Here is a 22,908-nt window from a genome sequence, read left to right on the forward strand (position 1 = left end):
ACTGTGCTGGATACAATTCTTCATTAAGCTAACGTAAATTTCCGGAATCATGCAGTTAAACATGTGTAACAATGTATAAAGTCTACTCTCTCTCCACAGTGCTCCTAATTTCTTAGGTCGTGTGAAGGGAAAAAGAAGTTCATTACACATATTTTCGAAATCACTCGCTCAAGGTCAATATCGTTTTCCATCTGAGCAAGCTACATATAATGTTAAATCTCACTATCACGTAAGTGTAATGTGATAGGTAATATGCTCTCTACTCATGGGTTTTCATACATTTGATATTACATTCTCACACACAATATTAGAGATGTCACAAGAAGATTTACAATGACCGACGAAGACAGTATATCATGTATTTCTACGTAACAATTTTATTTCAAAACTAATTTTGTACGAAAAATTTGCTTCTACACAATATAAACTTCAGCCATTATTACCCATATTACAGAAAAAAATTAGACGAATGAGAGAGTGAAAGAGTGCCTGTTCCAAAGATACGTGTCTGTCTAAAAACGCTATTGACAGGTGTGCTATAGAAAAACCCACCATTTGAAATAACAGATAATAGATTTACAATGTATTTAAATATGAGGGTTGGATCTTTAATAGTGGCAACTATTTATTTACAGCTCGTACAAAATAGATACGTGTTTCAAAGTTTTACTGACCTTCAAAGTAGTCACCAGCATTGTGTATAAACTGTTGCCAGCGATGTGGAAGTCGTAGGATACTCTTAGCAGTGCCAGTTGTGTTACAGTTCGAGCGGCGCGGTCTATTGCCCAGTAAATTTCTAGCAGTTCTGAAGCGAATGACGTGAAGTGTTTCCTTCACTTTAGAAATAGAGTTTAACTCACGAGGGCTTAAGGGAGGGGAGTGCAGTAGGTGGTATAGCCCTATCAGTCAAACACATCATTAACAGCTTGCACTGTACGTGCTTGAGCATTGTCCAGCAAAATGATGGTCAGGTCCTGCAGAAAGTGTTATCACTTCTGTCACTATGCTGTTCATTTTTGGAACACAACCTCCTCCCAAGCCCGGCCGGCTAGCCGCGCGGTCTATCGCGCTGCTTGCCGAGCGGGAAGGCGTGCCGGTCCCCGGTACGAATCCGCCCGGCCGGTTAGTGTCGAGGTCCGGCCAGCCTATGGATAGTTTTGAAGGCGGTTTTCTATCTGCCTCGGGGAATGCAGGCTGGTTCCCCTTATTCCGCCTCAGTTACACTATGTCGGCGATTGCTGAGCAAACACTCTCTCCACGTACGCGTACACCATAATTACTCTACCACGCAAAGCATTTGGGGTTACACTCGTCTGGTATGAGACGTTCCCGGGAACCCTGGATTCGGTGTGTGGCGGCGGTGGGGTGGGTGGACTGCTGTGGCCTGTTGTGGGGTTGTGAACCACTGAGAGCTAGGACAGAACGAAGTCTCTCCGTCGTTTTAGGCCCCCGGTTCAATACACAAGACGCACACATCCTCCCAAAACATGGAAATCAAAGAGTTTCCAGTAGATTTGTTTCACAGTATCGAAGATGAAGAAGTGCTCATAGCTTTTAATATATGAGTTTTGAGGCTATATATACTACACATTTTTGCTTCGGATGATCATTGTGTCACACCCCTGATTACTGATCATCTCTCCTGGGTCACCCAGTATAAAAAGAAAAGTAGCATTTGGCTAAAACTGTCTAAACACGTCAAACCATGTGTTTCGGAACGAATTCACTCAACGAATTGAAATATATTTCTTACTGTAAAAAATGCTGTCGAACTAGTCATATTCCGCTCATTTGTGTCACTGTGCCTTGAAACACGTATGCAGCGATGGCGAGCCATGACAATCTCTGACCAGAGAGGAGTAGCGCGTGCGAGATGATTCAGTTGCGAGAGAGCAGTTGCATGTAGTCTGTCGGCAGTAGTAGTCTTGTACAGTTGCGGGTAGAGTCGCGAGTGGGACGCAGTCCGCGGGCGTCGACATGGGTCTCTGGTCAAGATGCTGAATGAGATATTGTTAAACAAGGTAATGAAGCTGCATTGCGCACATCAAATAATGTAATGTATATTTATTGTAAATAATTTTCAAGAAGTACCCCAATAATAATTTTGTTTTCAAAGCATTTTTAACAAAAGAGCTATTTAATTGAAAAAAAAAATATTTCCTTTCCATTTCCTTAAACAAAAGCTTCAGTTAAATTCAAAGAATATGTGCGATGGATTTCCTCCAAGCTATGGCGAAGAATAAGACCAGAATTTAGACATGCAGTTTTACTGAGGTAAGAATTCGGATTATTGCACAGGGCCAAAAGATCGACATTTCGGTCAATTTGCGTTTTAATTGTCACTGAGATTTCATTATCATTGAATTGACTTCCATTTTTTTGTGGGGAGCTCACATTTGGGTCAGATTGCGATTCTTACATTTAATTGTCATTATCAACAGATTTCATTGCGGGAAGGTTACACTTGGCTCCCATTTATTATTTTTTATTTAAATATTTCTGTGGGGACGATATTGCTTCGTGGCTCCATTTTTATTTAACTTTGCTACACTTAATTTTCGGTGGGGAGGTTACAGCCTACAGCAATACCATTATCTACCATTTTACAACTAAAGCTCTATGAACGTGTTAGGTGCTAAGGTCATGTCTGTAGCGTCAGATATATATTTTTACCTAACTCCTTTCGTCATTTGTCGCGTTATCTAACTATGAACTTACAATTTCTTGAAAACTATCGCATTACTAATGAGGAGGGAAGGTAAGTATTGCATAACATGTGATCTATATAACTACTTAATGACATAAGAGAAATGAATCTGCATTGACGCACCTCAGTGAAGTAGGACCTGTGGTCACTTAGGGTCTTACGTTACAGCTGTTACTTGAGAATGTTGCAATAGCTGAAATCGCAATCGTAAATAATTTAGTACGAGTTCATCATTTTATGACACTAGAGTTCCATTTGTAATCGCAGTTGACTGACGACTGAGCAGATCTGCATAATGACTTACCACATGCCACTTCACATTTCTGCTAGTGTATCTACAGATTAGCATGCGCCTTCTAATTTTTCTTAAACAGGTTTTTGAGTTGAAACATTAGTTCCTTGCCGTGTTGATGCTATAAAGTAGGATATTGAAGGCTGCTTGGGTCCCACATCAAGAATAGCGCTGCCTGCGCAAGCCAGAGATAGTGATTCGATTTCACGTACGGGAAACGGTGACGTTGGTTCAGTGATACCTTCACAGCAGCTTATTGTATCACATAATGACGTACTTTCCCACCCTTGTGGCTCCTGAACGGTGGGAGAATGGCGGTTATCCAGCATTTCAATACTCTGACTTTCGTAGGTATGTATTTTAGAAGCTGACGAAGGAAACTGATTGTGGATCCACGTAAGGAGCACCACATAGTTCATTGATGCCAGACGTCTGTAAGTGAACGATGAATATGGATACTGTCGGCACTAACGACACGAGGAACTACAGTAATGCAAAACGGAAGACAGTACAGACGACGTAAACGAGATTCGTGTGGGGGGAAAATGGAGCGTTAGGTCTTTCCTGCAGGTAATAGCGAGTAGTGCAAGAATACGTAAATTCTGCCTGCTGACAATTTTTTGTCACAGACAAAACTTAAACAAGTATCTTCGTCAGTCACTTATTATTTTCTTTCACTACACGGTGACAGTACAGCAGTGGAGTCATAAATTACAAACTATGACACTGTTACAAGACGTTGCAACAAGAAGCATACTGCCGACTGTCATATACTCATACACGCATTTGTACACCCAGTATAGTTGAACCCCTCTAATCCGACCTTGGATGGTCCGTCAGTCCGGTTAGTCCGACCATGCTGAGGCTCGCGAGCCTGTGCCGACTTGTCACTGACTGGACGCCTGTCGGGCCATTGCTGCGGTGTCTATCGCTGGGCATATTGTTATACTGTACGTTACTGTGCAATCTTATCCTTTGCTGGGACTAGAAAAACGTCGTTGATTGCTTTATTCCGTATTCTCTACAGTACTTATTACTGTAGATTCATTGTGTGTACAGTTGTCTGTTTTTCAACATGTCTGGATTCAAACGTAAACGCTTAACTCTTTCACTAAATGAAAAATTAGCAGTGCTGCAAGGAGTGAACGAAGGAGAATCGCTCAAAAAATTGCAAAGGAACTGAATGTAGGTGTTACGACAATTAAGGATTGGAGGAAGAATCGGAAAGACATTGAATGCTATACAGTTGTGATTGAAGAAGAAGAATCGGGAAACATTAAAAAATCCTAAACTTTAACTGCTTGATAACGCATTGTGGATGTGGTTTTGTCAAGAAAGAAGGAAAGAAACTCCAATATCCGGGCCAATACTCAAAGAAAAAGCGATAGTTTTGCACAAAAGACGAAGCCGAAAGTAAATTTGCTGCCAGTGAAGGCTGGATTGATCGTTGGAAAATTTGTCATGATGTCCGATTTGTTTCTATTTCCGGCGGAAAAATATCTGACGATGCCGCAGCTGACAGGAGTTTTCAGTTAACTTTCAAGAAATTGTAGAGGAAAATAAACTGTTACCCTGCCAAGTGTATAACATCGACAAGACAGGGCTGAACTTCAAAATGTTGCCAACAAAAACGCTCGCAGCTTCAAATGAATCCGTGGTAGGAACGAAACTTATAAAAGATAGAATAACAGTCATTCCTTGTAGCAATGCAGATGGTACCCGCAAGCTCCCCTTGTTCGTCATTGGCAAATCTAAGAAGCCAAGGGCACTCAAAAATATAAACTTATCTTCCTTGGTGGTTTATTACCGCAGTCAAAAATCTGCTTGGATGGACTGCAACCTTTTTAAATCCTGGTTTTTCGACGAGTTTGTGCCATCATTCGAAAAAGACTTGAAGCAAAAAATCTGCCTGTTCATGCCCTAGTGCTGTTGGATAACGCACCATCACATCTATCTGAGGAAGATTTGGTGAAAGGGGACATAAAAGCTCTCTTTCAGCCTGCTAATGTGACCTCACTCATCCAACCAATGGATCAGGGCGTTATCGAATTGTTAAAAAGGCAATATCGCAGAAAGTATATCTGCTCAATCTTGGAAAAATCTGAAGGAGCTCATGACTTATTTGAGGCAATGAAATCCCTGAACATCAAAGATGCTATCTACACAATCGCTGCAGCTTAGGGTGAACTGAAACCTGACACTGGGGAAATCGTGGAGTAAGCTTTGGCCACAAGTTATGACTGAAAATGAGCATACCGAAGATGAGCAAAACAACGACGCACTGGAAATTTTTAAAGATCTACAAACTCTGGAGCCGAACGCCCCTACCATGAAGTCGAAGAGTGGATCAACGAATGTGACAAAGACTGACACTTTTGAAGAGCTCAATGACGACCAGATTGCTGCCGCTGTTAGCCAGAGAACTGTGAATGAGGACTCGGACGGCGAAGACGAACCCCCCACCCGGAATTCACAGAACGATGCAAAAAACGCTATTGACATCGCCCTTCAATACATCGAGCATAATCCAACTTCAACTCCAATGGACTTTTGTGGATAAAAATATGGAGGGACACTGCAGCTAAATCTAGAATAACATCTACTAAACAAAAATGTATCACTGACTTTGTTCCAAGTAATTTGTTTTCGTTTTTACTGTAAAAACAATGCATACAGTAGAATCATTTCTTAGTTTACACACATACAGTAGTTTATTTCTTTGTAAAAAATTTCACTTTTATATACAATACTATAAACATTTTTTGTTTACAATATATATCGTTTATACGTTATTAAGAACAGTACAGTGCTGTAATTTTTCCTTTTAAAACCAATACATATTGTAGTGTGTGTAGACGTTTAGTTAACACATTGTTTAACACTGTGTAAAAAAACATCTTATATTACTGTGGACGTCTTTTAGTTCTTAAATCGTTTAAGTTTTTTGTACTAAATGTCTTTTTATATTCTTTTGCAATAAATATTAGATTTTCGGATAATCCGACCGTTTTTTCGTTCCGACCATGGCCCTGGTCCCGAAGATGACGGATTAGAGGGGTTCTGCTGTACTCGACAGCAAACACGAAGAAAAAACAGTCCAACGGTCGATTAGGGATAGAAATATAATGCCTTGTAAATCAGGCATATTGACAATGATTATGATCTATTCTGTCCATACGGCAGGTTCATCACAGCAAGTCCAACAGCTTCCAGTCCTCTCAGTTTTCCACCATCCATTTCATTGCTGCTTTTGACACATTTATCTTGATGTCGTCTGTTAGCTGGTATCTTCTGTTTCTTCTTTTGTTTCTCTTCCTTTTAGGGGATCCACCATGATGCAGCCTCTCCATGTTTTATCTGTCTATTTCACGCCATTCGTTCTTCTCTAAAACGGAGAGAGGGTAGCTGTTTAGAGGGTTTTGAGATGAGGATTTAGTGTGCATGTTTCCGTACCATACACTGCAACGCTCCATATAGAACGAGGTGACAAAAATTAAAGGATAGCTCCTAATATCGTGTCAGACACCGTTTTGCCCGAAGAAGTAGAGGAACGTGACGTGCTGTGGTCTCATGTCGTTGGAAGCCCTCTGCAGAAATGTAGAGCCATGCTACCTCTGCCGCGCGGGATTAGCCGAGCGGTTTAAGGCGCTGCAGTCATGGACTGTGAGGCTGGTCCCGGCGGAGGTTCGAATCCTCCCTCGGGCATGGGTGTGTGTGTTTGTCCTTAAGATAATTTAGGTTAAGTAGTGTGTAAGCTTAGGGACTGATGACCTTAGCAGTTAAGTCCCATAAGATTTCACACACATTTGAACATGATACCTCTATCACCGTCCACAATAGAGGAAGTGTCGCTGCAGGATTTTCTGCACGAACTGACCTCTTGATTATGTTCCATAAATGTTCGAAGGTCGGGCTATGTGGTTGGTCGAATCATTCACTCGAATTGTCCAGAATGATCTTCAATCCAATCGCGAACAATTATGGCCTTGGGACGCGTCGCATTGACACCCATTAAAATTCCACCATTGTTTGGAAACATGAAGTCCATGAATGGCTGGAAATGGTCGCCAAGTAGCCGAACATAGCTATTCTAGTAGACCATCGTCTCAATGGACTAGAAAATCCAGTCCATTCAGTATAGACCTAAACACAGTCCAGACGATTTTGGAGCCACCGCCAGCTTCCACTGTGCCTTGTTGACAACTTGGGTCCATGGCTGTGTAGGTTCAGCGTGTAATGGTACTTGAATTACGTAACCATTACGTTACCTCGCCTCAACCTCTCGATACCAGCAATATTCTACTGTGTTTCTGTAAAATAGTTAACATATTTCTGTGACAACATTCAGATTAGATTTCATTAATGTAGAGGTACTTTGATACATCGATATGTTTATATTTCAATGATATTATTCTTATGTGTATTCTTTCTTTGGTCACTATGATCTTTGGACGTACTTGTAACTCTGAATTTTGGGCGCGTAAGCGGTTATTAGGGAGTCAAGTCTTGGTCGTCGTGTTGAAAAGACGCAAATTGTAGTCAGTTTATAAAATGTGAACTTAACAGTAAGGAAGATATTTTCAAGTATGTTTTATATTGTGAGGTGATGTTGCAACAAAAGTAATAAAAAAGAAGTGTAACTTAAATTCGGAGTGCTGATTACTTTCTTACATCACCATTGTCCTAACTTGCAAAAGTTTAATCTTCAAGAATGGTTTATGAAACACATCTTTAAAACTTTTGACTATCGTAGAATAACAGCTAGGCCTCTTTGCATCCGAGCTTGGAATCATCACTACCTAGACTTTCGACGATTGAGCCATGAGTTCACAACGAGATCAGCGTGGGAAACACGAAAAGGTGAGTGCCTAGCTTATCCATTATTTCAAGAAATGGCTTTAATAACTGTGCTCTAATGACACCTGCCACATAATATAACTTTGTTGTTGCCCGAAAATGCAATATTTAGCAGCGTGAGCAACACTACAATTATAATTAATTTTTGACCTTTGTTGTCAGGGTTGTTAGATGCGCCACACTAACCCAACCATCACCTCTTACCAGCTGAAATTGGGACTCATTGGCCAAGACACGGTTTTTAGTCGTCTAGGGTCTAACCAGTTTGGTCACGAACCAAGGAGAGGCGCTGCAGACGATGTCGTGCTTTTAGCAAAGGCGCTAGCGTCGGCTGTCGGCTCCCATACTCCATTACCGCCAAATTTCGACGCACTGTCCTAACGGATATGTTCGGCGTACGTCCCACATTGATTTATGTACGTTATTTCGCGCAGCATTGCTTGTCTGTTAGCACTGACAACACTAAGGAAACGACGTTGCTTTCGGTCGTTAAGTGAAGGCCTTTAGCCAGTACATTGTCCATGCTGAGAAGTAATGGCTAAAATTCAGTATTCTAGGCACACTATTGACACTGTTGATCTCGGAATATTGAATTTTCCAGACTTCCAAGATGGAATGTCCCTTGCTTCTAGCTGCAACTACCATTCCATTTTCAAAGTCTGTTAATGCTTGTAGTGCGGCCATGACCAAGTCGGAAACCTTCCTTTTCACATGAATCACCTGAGTACAAATGACAGCTCCACCAATGCACCGTCCTTTTAAACTGCATGTACGCTGTGTTACCGCCATCTGTATATGTGCATATCACTGTCCGATGACATGTCACCTCAGTGTGAAGCATTTAACTAATCTCCTCCGAAGTTGTTTCTTTAATAGGCTACAGAAAATAATAGTTCTTTAAAACATTTATTTTGCGGTAGTTACCTTTGTGTTCATTTCTAGATTACATGTCATGTTACTTTTTACAGCCGGCCGGGGTGGACGAGCGATTTTAGGCGCTACAGTCTGGAACTAAGCGGCCGCTACGGTTGCAGGTTCGAATCCTGCCTCGAGCATGAATGTGTGTGATGTCCTTAGGTTAGTTCGGTTTAAGTAGTTCTAAGTTCTTGGGGAATTATGACCTCAGCAGTTAAGTCCCATAGTGCTCAGAGCCATTTGATTTGAACTGTTTACATCCATCTAGACTGAAAATGGCTCTGAGCACTATTGGACTTAACTGCTGAGGTCATCAGTCCCCTAGAACTTAGAACTACTTAAACCTAACTAACCTAAGGACGTCACACACATACATGCCCGAGGCAGGATTCGAACCTGCGATCGTAGCGGTCGCGCGGTTCCAGACTGAACCGTCTAAGACTAAGACTAAGTTTAAACAGACTAATTCATTTGCAGAATAATCTGACATTTGAAGCTTTTTGTACACGGGAGTTTAATTCTTTAAGCAATCAGGGATGGAAGGTACACGACCGGCCGCTGTTGGAGTGGTTCTAGGCGCTTCAGTCCTGAACCGCGAGACTGGATGTGTGTGATGTCCTTAGGTTGGTTAGGTTTGAGTAGTTCTAAATTCTAGGGATGACTTCAGATGTTAAGTCCTATAGTGCTCAGAGCCATTTGAACCATTTGAAGATACACGATGGATCCTGAAGCCACAAGTGCTAGTACGCTGGTGTTACGTCCTCATTCTGCAAGACAATGAGTACATTTTGCTGGTCTGCGGAGAATTTGTAGAGAAGTTACCACTGCCGAACAAATTTTATAGATGGCTGTCTAATTTTCGCGTGGACAGTTTGTGTCCCTTTCCGGAGTCGCTTCGCTTTTTCCCTACGTGTAGTTTCCTGTTGGAGCGGTGACTTGTTGTGAACGTGGGGTGCCGACCGCACTATTTAACCTGCAGTAAACTCACAGTAAAGTCGCCCTGACGTCTCGCGGAACTATGATAATAGTTGCGTCATTATTATTCGCTAGACGTGTTTAACAAGATTTCGAGTCTATTGCGATTATTCTGGTGCAATCTATTTTGGTTATTATTAACCGTGTCTCGTAATAGGCGCATTTGCCTCTCCCAGGTCCACTTCAGCCTGAGTAGAGTGGATATTCTCAACGAATTCTGAGAGTAAATGAAATACACCTGGAAGAAATGGTTAATGAAATTTTGGAGGACAGTGATTACGAGATATAAAGTGATGACACGTTTTCAAAACAGGAATTGGATGATAGTGGTGATGGAAAGGACGCCATAACACGGATGAAGATGATCTCAGTAAAAGATAGTCATATCACTGTGATTCCTACTTTTCTGGTAGGGGAAACAGCTTCAATTGGAGAAAAGCACAACCACCAACTAACGTCGGAACAAGACAACGTAACATACATAGTATTGCAGATTCCTGATTTGCAACTTACGCGTAATGCCTTGGATAGGAATCCAGATACTGTACAAACATTTTACTCATGACATTTTATGTGCGTTCTACAGTGATCGAAGAATAACATCGGTAAAATGAGAGTACTCTCAAAAGAACATATCTTTCGTACATGATTTTGATGGCCTGAATCTGAAAACTTGTATGGGCTTACTTGTATTGGCTGCAGTCTCCAAATGTGGCAGTGAATCCATATACAATCTTTTGTCGATGGTTGCAACCGGACTTGTTATTTTTCACCGTGCTGCAATGAAAAGTTTTTGTTCATATCGACAGCCCTTTAACTTCAGAATCAAGTTGGCAGGACATTACAGGCAAAAGAAGATGCGACTGCCGCAGTGTCAAACATTTTTTATAAATTTATCGTGAAATGTTAGAAGTGTTACTCTGCAGACTGTGCTGTATCCATTGACGAATTGCTTTTGCCTTTCTGTGGTCGATGTAGATTTCGCATATACCTGCCAAGAAAACCGGTGAAATATTGGTTAAAAATTGTGTGTTTGACAGACACCAATACCTGGTACTTAGATAATGCCTGCACTGTGACCTCTAAAAAAATTTAAAGTTAACATCAAAATGTCAATTTATTCTTGGAATTTTCCAGGGATCCTGTTTCTGATTCCTGGTCGTTTAACGAAGTCTGGCATAACATAGGATTAATGAGTAAAAGTTCTATTTCTAGATTTTTGAGGAAAGTAGTAATGTCCACTTTTTCGGGAAATAGCTTGCGTTTTTTGTACTTCTTGATTATTAATATTTCTTGTTTCATTTCGCCGTCATACGTTTTAAAACACATGTAGCTATTTGAGGCCAATACACAATAAGACAATATTATATAGCCTAAATCAGTAGTAAACTACTGGAGCCTGACACCATGATTCCACTTACATTACAAAATCGTATGATCTACATCTACTTGATTACTCTGCAATTCACGTTTAAATGCTTGGCAGAGGGTTCATCGAACCACAATCATACTATCTCCCTACCATTCCACTCCCGAACAGCGCGCGGGAAAAACGAACACCTAAACCTTTCTGTTCGAGCTCTGATTTTTCTTATTTTATTTTGATGATCATTCCTACCTATGTAGGTTGGGCTCAACAAAATATTTTCGCATTCGGAAGAGAAAGTTGGAGACTGAAATTTCGTAAATAGATCTCGCCGCGACGAAAAACGTCTTTGCTTTAATGACTTCCATTCCAACTCGCGTATCATATCTACCACACTCTCTCCCCTACTACGTGATAATACAAAACGAGCTGACCTTTTTTTGCACTCTTTCGATGTCCTCCGTCAATCCCACCTGGTAAGGATCCCACACCGCGCAGCAATATTCTAACAGAGGACGAACGAGTGTAGTGTAAGCTGTATCTTTAGTGGACTTGTTGCATCTTCTAAGCGTCCTGCCAATGAAACGCAACCTTTGGCTCGCCTTCCCCACAATATTATCTATATGGTCTTTTCAACTGAAGTTGTTCGTAATTTTAACACCCAGGTACTTAGTTGAATTGACAGCCCTGAGAATTGTACTATTTATCGAGTAATCGAATTCCAACGGATTTCTTTTGGAACTCATGTGGATCACCTCACACTTTTCGTTATTTAGCGTCAACTGCCACCTGCCACACCATACAGCAATCTTTTCTAGATCGCTTTGCAACTGATACTGGTCTTCGGATGACCTTATTAGACGGTAAATTACAGCATCATCTGCGAACAACCTAAGAACTGCTCAGATTGTCACCCAGGTCATTTATATAGATCAGGAACAGTAGAGGTCCCGGGACGCTTCCCTGGGGAACACCTGATGTCACTTCAGTTTTACTCGATTTGTCGTCTATTACTACGAACTGCGACCTTCCTGACAGGAAATCACGAATCCAGTCACACAACTGAGACGATACCCCATAGGCCCGCACCTTGATTAGAAGTCGCTTGTGAGGAACGGTGTCAAAAGCTTTCCGGAAATCTAGAAATACGGAACCAACTTGAGATCCCCTCTCGATAGCGGCCATTACTTCGTGCGAATAAAGAGCTAGCTGCGTTGCACAAGAACGATGTTTTCTGAAACCATGCTTATAACGTATCAATAGATCGTTCCCTTCGAGGGTTTGAATACAGTATATGCTCCAAAACCCTACTGTAAACCGACGTCAATGATACAGGTCTATAGTTCGATGGATTACTCCTACTACCCTTCTTAAACACTGGTGCGACCTGCGCAATTTTCCAATCTGTAGGTACAGATCTATCGGTGAGCGAGCGGTTGTATATGAGTGCTAAGTAGGGAGCTATTGTCTCAGCGTAATCTGAAAGGAACCTAATCGGTATACAATCTGGACCTGAAGACTTGCCCGTATCAAGCGATTTGAGTTGCTTCGCAACCCCTAAGGTATCTACTTCTAAGAAACTCATGCTAGCAGCTGTTCGTGTTTCAAATTCTGGTATATTCCATTCGTCTTCCCTGGTGAAGGAATTTCGGAAAACTGCATTCAATAACTCCGCTTTAGCGGCACAGTCGTCGGTAACAGTACCATCGGTACTGCGCAGCGAAGGTATTGACTGCGTCTTGCCGCTTGTGTACTTTACATACGACCAGAATTTCTTCGGATTTTCTACCAAATTTCGAGACAATGTTTCGTTGTGGAACCTATTGAAGGCATCTCGCATTGAAGTCCGTGCCAAATTTCGCGCGTCTGTAAATTTTAGCCAATCTTCGGGATTTCGCGTTCTTCTGAACTTCGCATGCTTTTTCCGTTGCCTCTGCAACAGCGTTCTGACCTGTTTTCTGTACCATGGGGGATCAGTTCCATCTCTTACCAATTTATGAGGTATGAATCTCTCAATTGCTGTTGCTACTATATCTTTGAATGTGAGCCACATCTCGTCTACATTTGCATAGTCAGTTCGGAAGGAATGGAGATTGTCTCTTAGGAAGACTTCTAGTGACACTTTACCCGCTTTCTTAAATAAAATTATTTTGCGTTTGTTTCTGGTGGAGTTGGAAGAAACGGTATTGAGCCTAGCTACAACGACCTGTATCAGTCATGATGCTCTCTATTAGCTCTGGATTGTTTGTGGCTAAGAGGTCAAGTGTGTTTTCGCAACCAATCTTTGGGATATCGCGTTCTTCTGAACTTCGCATGCTTTTTCCGTTGCCTCTGCAACAGCGTTCGGACCTGTTTTGTGTACCATGGGGGATCAGTTCCATCTCTTACCAATTTATGAGGTATGAATCTCTCAATTAAGGATTAAATCATTTTTTCTGGTGGGAGTCGACTCTCTGGCCTAGACTCCGACTCCTAGGGTTCGCTAAGATTGAGGGAACGCTGACAAGAAGGCGCGCACCTCAAATAGACAACTCACGCCCTCAGATCTCTGTCAGTTTCTCAGGATAAAGATAGGACCGTGATCGAGAGAGGTGTGCTGCGCTGTGGAGCATCACAACAGCAAGCGGTGGGAGACCACCAAGGCCAGCTATGACGACTCGCCTGTCTCCTGCTTCCCTACAGCTTTTTCTGGTTATCTATTTCGCCGGTATTTTGTGGTTGACCCATCGACATGAGTTACATATCCATTCGGATTTTTTGTCTTCTGCAGTGCCTCGTGAGACATGTTTTCCACAGTTTGTTACTCACGACAAAATTTTCAGTGCAACGTATTTGTAGGACCTTTCTGAATATTTCTCAGCTTTTAGTGCAGCTACTACTCGTACGCCGTTCTGACGCGACCACTAGAAACTCGATCCACAAAATTGTTATAAGAAGCGCGCAAACGAGTACAAACTACTGGAAGCAAGTCAAGTGCAAAATAAACGGGATGTGGCGCAAGAAATTCTTTGAAACAAGATTTGTATCTGACATTTATTCAGCTACGTTTCTTTTCTCTTATAAGTCTATTGAAAATAGCAGGTGCAGAATAGTGTGCACAATTATGTAGAATGATTAAGAATGTGTCATTCAATCGCAAATACTTCCCATGTCAAGCATTCAATAAATTCTGCAGTACTTACACAGTAAGTTTTTAACCACATAATTCACGACGGTATGTATTTAAAGGGATGACAGAGTTTTCAGAAATGTAAACAACACGGAAATAGTTATAGTCCGTTCTGGGCTACGACTATCCTTTGCGAATACCCGTAATATCACAGCCAAGGACTTAATAGACGAAATCAGTGCAGTAAACAAGCTTCGGTGATAGCGATTGAGTAAATTTTCCATGTTCTTCGAATAGCCACAAGGTGCTTCCCTGCTCAGAACGGTAATAACAAGATCTCTAATTGAAGCAACCTAATTAGGCAGAAAAAATGACTTTTTATTCTTGTACGTGCGCGTTAAGTCGAAAGCTTTGTGAGCTACACACACTATTGTTATTTAACTCTACGTCAAAGAACACCACACATATATGCATTGTTTGAAAATATTGACAACGAAGGTTAAACTGTACTTGGCACCTTATCTGTCAATTAACGTCATTCAAAATTCCATCCAAGGGCATCAGATATCACACAAGCATGCAACAGTACCTGTCTGCAACGGCCACGAGAGCATTCGCACACATCTAGCGATTGTTTAGGAAGCTACCACAAACCGCACAGTCACGAATTTCTTACAACAAGAAAAATGAGTAGTAAAGAGAGAAAAAGCAATAGAAATTAACAGATGTCTTTTGTCCATTAGTTCCGAATGTTGTTTCTGACACTATAAGGTGCGCGCGAAGAATTTGTAAAGATAATTTCGCGGAAACGCTTGCTGACGGATCTGTCCGTTTCACCACAGAGCAGAGATTACAATTGGATAGAGGTACTCACTCTCAGTAGTAGGATTTAGTCTTGGAATGTGGAAGTGCGGATGTTCTGGCCCTCGTGAGCAGCTGCCGAGATTTCGCACTAACACAGGTTGCGGTTCTGCGTGAACTCAAGCGTAATCTGGCTGGCTGATAACACGATGCGCCGGTAGTTGCCGCCACTTGTTGCCTTACGTTGTGCCATCTAGCGGCGGGAGGAAGAAGGTCAAGAAGCGGCGCTTTCGGACTAGTTGAGCCCAGCTGCCGCTCAGCGCTGTGTTGCTTCTGAGGCTACTGAGCTTAAGAGCCGGTGTACAATCTAGGGGTAAATCCAGAGCTAACTAAACGAGGAATAGGCTAACCATGCATTAACTTGAGTGCAAGTTGTACGTCGCCATTTTATTCCTCGGTTAGTATTCATGTCCAGTTAAGTTGCAGCAACTGAAGACGACTCGGGTATTTTCGCGTACTTCATTTTATATTTACTCGGTGGTCTGCAGAAATTGCGTGTCAAGCATGAGTGATAAAGTTCCAGATCGCAAAACTTTTCGCTTGAGAATACTTTGATGCTGGTAGATATTGTAAATGAGTTCAAAATTTTAGTCTCATTCAATGAAAATATTAGTGTAAAATATTTAACAGAATGGTGGCGCACCATTGTGAAACGTAAGTTCCAAATTAAGTAGAATGAAATACACGTTTTGATGCTCGGTTGGTTGATTTGGAGGAGGGGACAAACAGCGAGGTCATCGGTTCCATCGGATTAGGGAAGGAAGTCGGCCGTGTCCTTTCACAGGAACCATCCCGGCATATGCCTGAAGCGATTTAGGGAAATCACAGAAAACGTAAATCAAGATGGCCGAACGTGGGTTTGAACCGTTGTCCTCCCAAATGCAAGTCCAGGATGCTACCACTGCGCCACCTCGCTCGGTACACGATTTGATAATGCCGTTAACAGAAGGACGCCACAGTCATTTGGATGGAGATGCAACATTTATAGACCATTGTATTCCATCAAATATAGCTGTAAGTTAAATGGTGAATTGTAAGTAGATGTAAAATATAGAAGCAACTGAAAGAGGCGGCCTTCTTTGTGTAACAGTTGTTCTTTTCACTCTCTCCAGCCAACTGTGACAACACAGGCATCATGGAGATTGATTTGACTGAAAATTCTGAGAGGCTTTACTGGCTAGCTTGCTGTTGCATTTACTTCTTAGAATGAATTCAATGCAGTAGCAGTGGGTGTTATATAGAAAATACCCTTCCTGAATTATTGAACACTATTTGTGCATCCACTTTTGCAGTTCTTGGGCATTTATTTCTATGATGTGGTGATTATTAATTATGTCGACTATATACGAAAATTAAGATGCCAACATTTACAATAAGTTGTCATTACTTTTTTGAAATCCTGGGTAGAAATGTGCCCATGGCATACATCAAACTGGACGCTGTTGTAGTATCTCATCCTAAATATTTCAGGAACAGTAACTATTTCATATATAATTTGGTGTGTGCAATCATCTCTAGCAGCCATATGTGATCTGGGAGGGAGAGGGGAAGTAACCGGAAGTGTGACACCATGACTGTGTTTTTTTTCTTCTTTATAGTCATTTCAACTTAGATCTGTCAGTTTTGGTTTCAGAATAAAAATACCTGTGCACAAATGTGGAAAAATTTTCGGAGTTTCTTCAAAAGTAGCTTGACAAGAATCAGACGAGGGGGAAGACCTGTAACGGTTAAAAAATCATAAAGTTCAAAATTAGGATCAGAAAATAAAAAATAAAACAAATGATATGAGAATGAAAATATGTTAATCAATAAACATTTGTCTATTTCATTTTCTTTTAATTACATTGGAGAACCGAAATAATTTAAAAAGCTGTCTCTTGTGCATGTTGTTCGGTGTTACACATATCCATTTAATAATGGTGCTGGCAGTCCCTTAGCCAGTATCAACGAAGTCTCCTATGACAGAAAGAAACCACCAGAGACAAAATATCTGAGTGTCTGTAGTAGCTGGTTCACTGGTGGAACAGTGTCATTTCCAAAAAGGAAGAAAAGAGTGATATGAGACAATTCAAGAGAAATTTAAAAGCATAATTTGCCACCCATTCCTCCCACTGTTTTGATTATGTAGATTCAATAACTAATGATTCCTATTAGCTGAATGACAAGTACCTATGTTCTTGTAACATAGCGATAGTTAGTTTATGATAAATATGGATGTGGTTATGTGGATAATACTAATAACTGAGAAATACAAGAGCTATCTGCTGTAGCTTTCTTTAAAAAGAACTAATTTTCCTATTAATTTTGCTATGTTAAACTTAGTTTGAGTAAGCAGAAATAATTTATTTGTTTATGGAAATAATGCCAGGTGGTGAACACTTTTATTGCTCCGAAGCATTCACTAAATGATGGAAAGTTGTTGTTCCAATGGGAGATAAGAGTGAACAGTATTTTCTGCTACAGATTGAAGAAAAGAGTATCTGAAGAAGAGAAATGTGTGAACATCGTGTAAGATTAAATTGTCAGGAAGTCTTGTCTGAAAGTATTTGTATGGAATGTAGCCATGAGTGGAAGTGAAACATGGGCAATAAACAGTTTAGACGAGAAGAGAATAGGAGCTTTTGAAATGTGGTGCTACTGAGGAATGCTGAAGGTTAGATGGGTGGATCACATAACTAATGAGGAGGTACTGAATAGGATGGGTGAGAAGAGAAACTTGTGGTACAACCTGACTAGAAGAAGGGATCAGTTGGTAGGACAAATTGTGAGGCATCAAGGGTTCACCAGTTTAGTACTAGAGGGACGTGTGAGTGGTAAAAATCGTAGAGGCGGACAAAGAGATGATACGGTAATCAGATGCAGGAGGATGTAGGTTGCAGTAGCTACTTATAGATGGAGAGGGCTGCACAGGATAGAGTAGTATGGAGAGCTGCATCAAACTTCGTACTGAAGATCACAACAACAACAACAACATATGTTGTGAGCTAGGGTCTTTGGTCGAGGGGTGTGTTGGTTTTTGAACTGGCTGAATGAACTAGGGACATTAGTGTACTAACAAACTTTTTGTTGCATTAAACAAACATAAGAAGCAATCAGTCTCAGAAAAATGGTACTTTACATAGGTACAATATAAGATATTTCAATTTAAATTACTTTCAACTTCTACACTTTGACGTAAAGGAGGACACTGAAAATAACTTGATATTCAAGGAAAGTTAAAAACGTAGCATTCCAGGCACACCTTCCATATGCTACAACTGTACAGATTCAATAACTAGATTACTGTTCTGCTCTTATAACCTACTTTTGTATCCCGCCTGTAAGGCGGCGCGTGGGTCTGCTCCTGTAAACTGAAGGGTAGGCCCAATGTAGGAAGCGAGTAGGAGCAGGTGAGTTAAAAATCTCTCGGTACTGCCCTTAGAAATGGTTTTACTATATCACAATAGTATTAACTTTAATTCATAATAACGTGAATACCTTACTTTGCACTGAGGAGCACGTAGGTACGAAGCAGGATGTATTAAAGCTCACAAAGTTACACAGGCAAAATCTGTAGTGGCTCGCCCACTAGCACTAAGAGGACCGCAAGCAGGCTACTTCCTACAAGGACCGACAGGGCCAAATTGGCCCCAATGCTTATTTTTGTTTATTTGATCAGATTGTGATAAGTAATGGAATGTAACACACATATATAAGTTTTGTTGATTTTTATTAATAAAATAAACACACACACACACACACACACACACACACACACGCACACTCCACCGTAGTTCACTGCTGTTTACTGCTACACTTGTCGCACCACACTCGTCTACTCTTATCACATTTGCCACATATTGCTTTCTCACAACCTGAACAAACAGTAGCAGTATGGATTCCTTTACAGGAGGTACGAATTTTTCACTTCTCTCTCTTAGTTGCCCTCTGTGGTCTGCCTTTAGTGTCTGCATGATTCTGGTCTGGCTCTTTATTTCTTGATGATACATACTCGGAGCTCTTCACACAAATCAAAAATATACTTTCCGCCTGTTAAGTCACGTGCCAGTCACTTCTTTATACAACACCCTGGAATTTATGGCAGCCAAATCAAGAATATTGTAAAATACGAGGGCTATCCACAAAGTACATTACGTTTTGGAATTAAAAATAAATAAAGTATTGGAATTTTTTTTTATTATATACAGATGAAAGCCACACTCAAATACTACTTTTTCCACATAGTTGCCATTTAAATTAAAGCACTTATCGTAGCGATGGACGAGCTTGGAAATTCCTTCGTCGTAAAATTCGGCCGCCTGCGCCTTCAACCACGTGGTTTCCTCTTCTTGAAGCTGTGCGTCGTCATCAAAACGCTGCATAGCCAACCACTTCTTCATTGCTGGGAATAAGTGGAAGTCGCTCGGTGCCAGGTCGGGACTGTACGGCGCACGAGGAAACAACTCCCACTTAAAAGATTCGAGAACTTCACGAGTGGCATTTGCCGTGTGGGCCCGGGCGTTGTCGTGAATCAGCAAGATCTTTGAGCCCAACTTTCCCCTGCGCTTGTTTTGTATTGCTCTTCTGAGGTTGTGCAGAGTTTGGCAATACCTTTGAGAGTTTATTGTAGTGCCTCTTTCCAGGAAATCCACAAAAATCACACCTTTTCTGTCCCAAAAGACAGTCATTACGTGGTTGAAGGCGCAGGCGGCCGAATTTTACGACGAAGGAATTTCAAAGCTCGTCCATCGCTACGATAAGTGCCTTAATTTAAATGGCAACTATGTTAAAAAGTAGTGTTTAAGTGTGGCTTTCATCTGTATATAATTAAAAAGTTTCCAATACTTTATTTATTTTTAATTCCAAAACGTAATGTACTTTCTGGATAGCCCTCGTACATGCATCGGCCAACGTCTTGTACCGGCTTTTGTGGAGTACATCCTTGTCATTTGATCGACAACGACGACCCCAAATTTTGTTTCATTGTAGAATTGCACTGCTTCAGGAGTCTTCGTCTGACTGTCGGACAGGAATACATGAGAGTGAAGTGAACTCAGTAACAAAACATTCTTCTTTGTTTTCCCTTGATAAACTGTTAGTGTTGTTCCATCATCATTTTTATACACAATAGTGGAGTGGAGTGGTTGTTTTCTGGTCTCTGCAGCAGGAGGCACCTCCCTTCGATTACGGTTCAAAGTACCTACTAAAGTTGTGGATGCTGGCCTCAGGCGGTTTGCAAGACTAAGCGAAGTAAAGTAACTGTCAGTAGTGACATTCAAACTTTTGCCTAAGTATGGTCCCATAAGCCTAAGAACAACATTTTCACCTACGCCTTGGTCAGCTGGTCGAAGGGGATCAGCACCAGTGTATGGGAATCCATTCAGTATGTATTTACTACAAACACCCACAAGTAACCAGAATTTTATGCCAGACTTATCTGGCTTGCTTGCAATATATTGTGTGAATGGGCATCTTGTTTTAGACGTCAAAAGTTGTTCATCAACTGTAAGATAAGGTTCTGCTTTATAGCATGACGCACTGTTTTCTATGAAAGCATTCCAAGTATCTGAGACAAGAGCAAATTTGTCAGCCTTGAGGCGTTCAGATCTAGCGGAAACCTCATATACTTCATTATTTCGAGCACTCTGTTTCGTCCCATAGTTTGTCTGAAAAACGGAGGACCCCATACTGTTGACCATAGCTTTTTGAGAGGAAAATTATTTGCCCCATACACTCCTCTTGCATACATTTTGGCGACAGAAGCATCCAGTTCTTCAGTGTCTACTGTCCAGGAATCGTCTTGTGTTCGAGGACGAGCCTCAGCTCCAGTACACTGCTTGATGTGGCGCATCATGGAAGCCCTGAAAATTAACCGCCAAGCACTATGAAGTTTCCCACTTTGAATTTTCCTTTTAGCATATGATGTTGGTCCTGAGCTCTCCCGCAAAATGTTATGACTTTGTAGACGACCTGTAAACATATGAAAAAAGAACAGTATTTTCAGAACGTGTAATGTACTGATTTTATATGAGTATATCTGTTATTGTAATTTTACAAACTAAAACTCTACACAAAGAGCAGAAATATTACTGACCTGCATTAGAACCCACTGGTACAATTTTCCACACAGTTCCTTCTTTTGCTGTTTCTTTTTCTTCAGTAGGTTGCCTAGTATCAGTCTTTGACTGACTTCTGGGGGAAGCAAACGTTGTCCGGGTTGTTGATCTTATAGAGCTATAATTTGTAACATCAGAAGGCATGCTGGTTGTAGAAGCTTCATTTTCCCCTAAATTTAGCGGGAAACTGTCCTGGGCTGTGTTTACATGATCACATTCATTGCTCGAATCACGTTCTTCATCTGCACACACTGGAACTACTACGCTTTCTTCATTGTCCTGATCGCTGTCAGAAAACTCAAATTCTTCACCTGAACTTTCATCTTCTATTTTTTCCCAGTTCTACTAGTATTTCAGCGCCTGTTAGCCTCTTCTTGTATTCGTAGCTCATCACTGCAGGGACGACTCTCAGATGCAGTCAAAACAGACAATAACTGAAATCCTTGTGTCAACTAACCAACAATCAGCGCTGGATTGAATGACATTGTTGTCGCAATTTGAACAGCAAAGGGACAACAGTTGATGTGATTTCATACGTAGTATTGCAAAGAAGTAGCCTCTAAATACAGAGAAATGCTGGAGGGGGCAAATTGGCCCCGCCGTCCTTCTGGGTGGTAAGCTTCATATTTCACAACCTAATAAAAATAGGACACTCCAAAACGCTGTGGTTACTATTTCATATGACTGATGAAAAGGCACAAAATATCAAGTCAGTCGAACTTACGATTTGCTCAGAAAACAAGTGAAAGGATCGAAAAGGGGCCAATTTGCCACTCGGTCCTTCTAGTGCTAGGAAATATAAACAATGTTGTTTGGTCGTCTACTCGGAATCAAATGGGTAGAATCTGGAGCGGCACTCGTAGAGCTGCACAGCGCCGGCCAGAGGGCGCTGTCGTCGGTGTCTGCCGTAGTGCCAACCTAAGAACTTGCACCTACTCTGTGGCATCGTAGCTAACGATACCACACCTACAAATATAGCTGTTATTTTGTGATAAATATGGGTGGGCTTATATGGGTAATACTAATAACTGATAATCAACAGCTATGTTCTACAGCTAGGGAAGCGCCACTTTAAAAAAGTTAACTTTCCTCTTAATCTTACTGTGCTAAACTTCACCTAAGTACGAGCAAACAGTTCACTGGCTTCAGTGAATAATGATGGGTGGGAGACAATGTTTTTGCTCTGAAGCATTAACGGGCCTGTGATCCTAATATTTTCACTGTTGTTGTCTTCAGTCCTGAGACTGGTTTGATGCAGCTCTCCATGCTACTCTATCCTGTGCAAGCTTCTTCATCTCCCAGTACTTACTGCAACCTACATCCTTCTGAATCTGCTCAGTGTATTCATCTCTTGGTCTCCCTCTATGATTTTTACCCTCCACGCTGCCCTCCAATACTAAATTAGTGATCCCTTGATGCCTCAGAACATGTCCTACCAACCGGTCCCTTCTCCTTGTCAAGTTGTGCCACAAACTCCTCTTCTCCCCAATTCTGTTCAATACCTCCTCATTAGTTACGTGATCTACCCATCTAATCTTCAGCATTCTTCTGTAGCACCATATTTCGAAAGCTTCTATTCTCTTCTTGTCTAAACTGTTTATCGTCCATACATGGCTACACTCCACACAAATACTTTCAGAAACGATTTCCTGACACTTAAATCAATACTCGATGTTAACAAATTTCTCTTCTTCAGAAACGCATTCCTTGCCATTGCCAGTCTACATTTTA

At 41.2% G+C, this 22,908-nt stretch overlaps 1 protein-coding gene across 1 annotated transcript in view; it reads right to left on the minus strand.

Annotated features, from left to right (window-relative positions):
• The window catches only part of LOC124783885, a 200,901-nt gene extending 185,666 nt beyond the window's left edge, over positions 1 to 15,235 (minus strand). The window contains exon 1 of the mRNA XM_047254056.1: positions 15,096 to 15,235. The gene's annotated coding sequence lies outside the window, so the exon portion shown is untranslated. The remainder of the gene's footprint in view (positions 1 to 15,095) is intronic.
• Positions 15,236 to 22,908: the final 7,673 nt, after the last annotated feature.

This window comes from Schistocerca piceifrons, chromosome 1, assembly GCF_021461385.2.
Source record: "Schistocerca piceifrons isolate TAMUIC-IGC-003096 chromosome 1, iqSchPice1.1, whole genome shotgun sequence".
Classification (NCBI taxonomy): Eukaryota; Metazoa; Arthropoda; class Insecta; order Orthoptera; family Acrididae; genus Schistocerca; species Schistocerca piceifrons.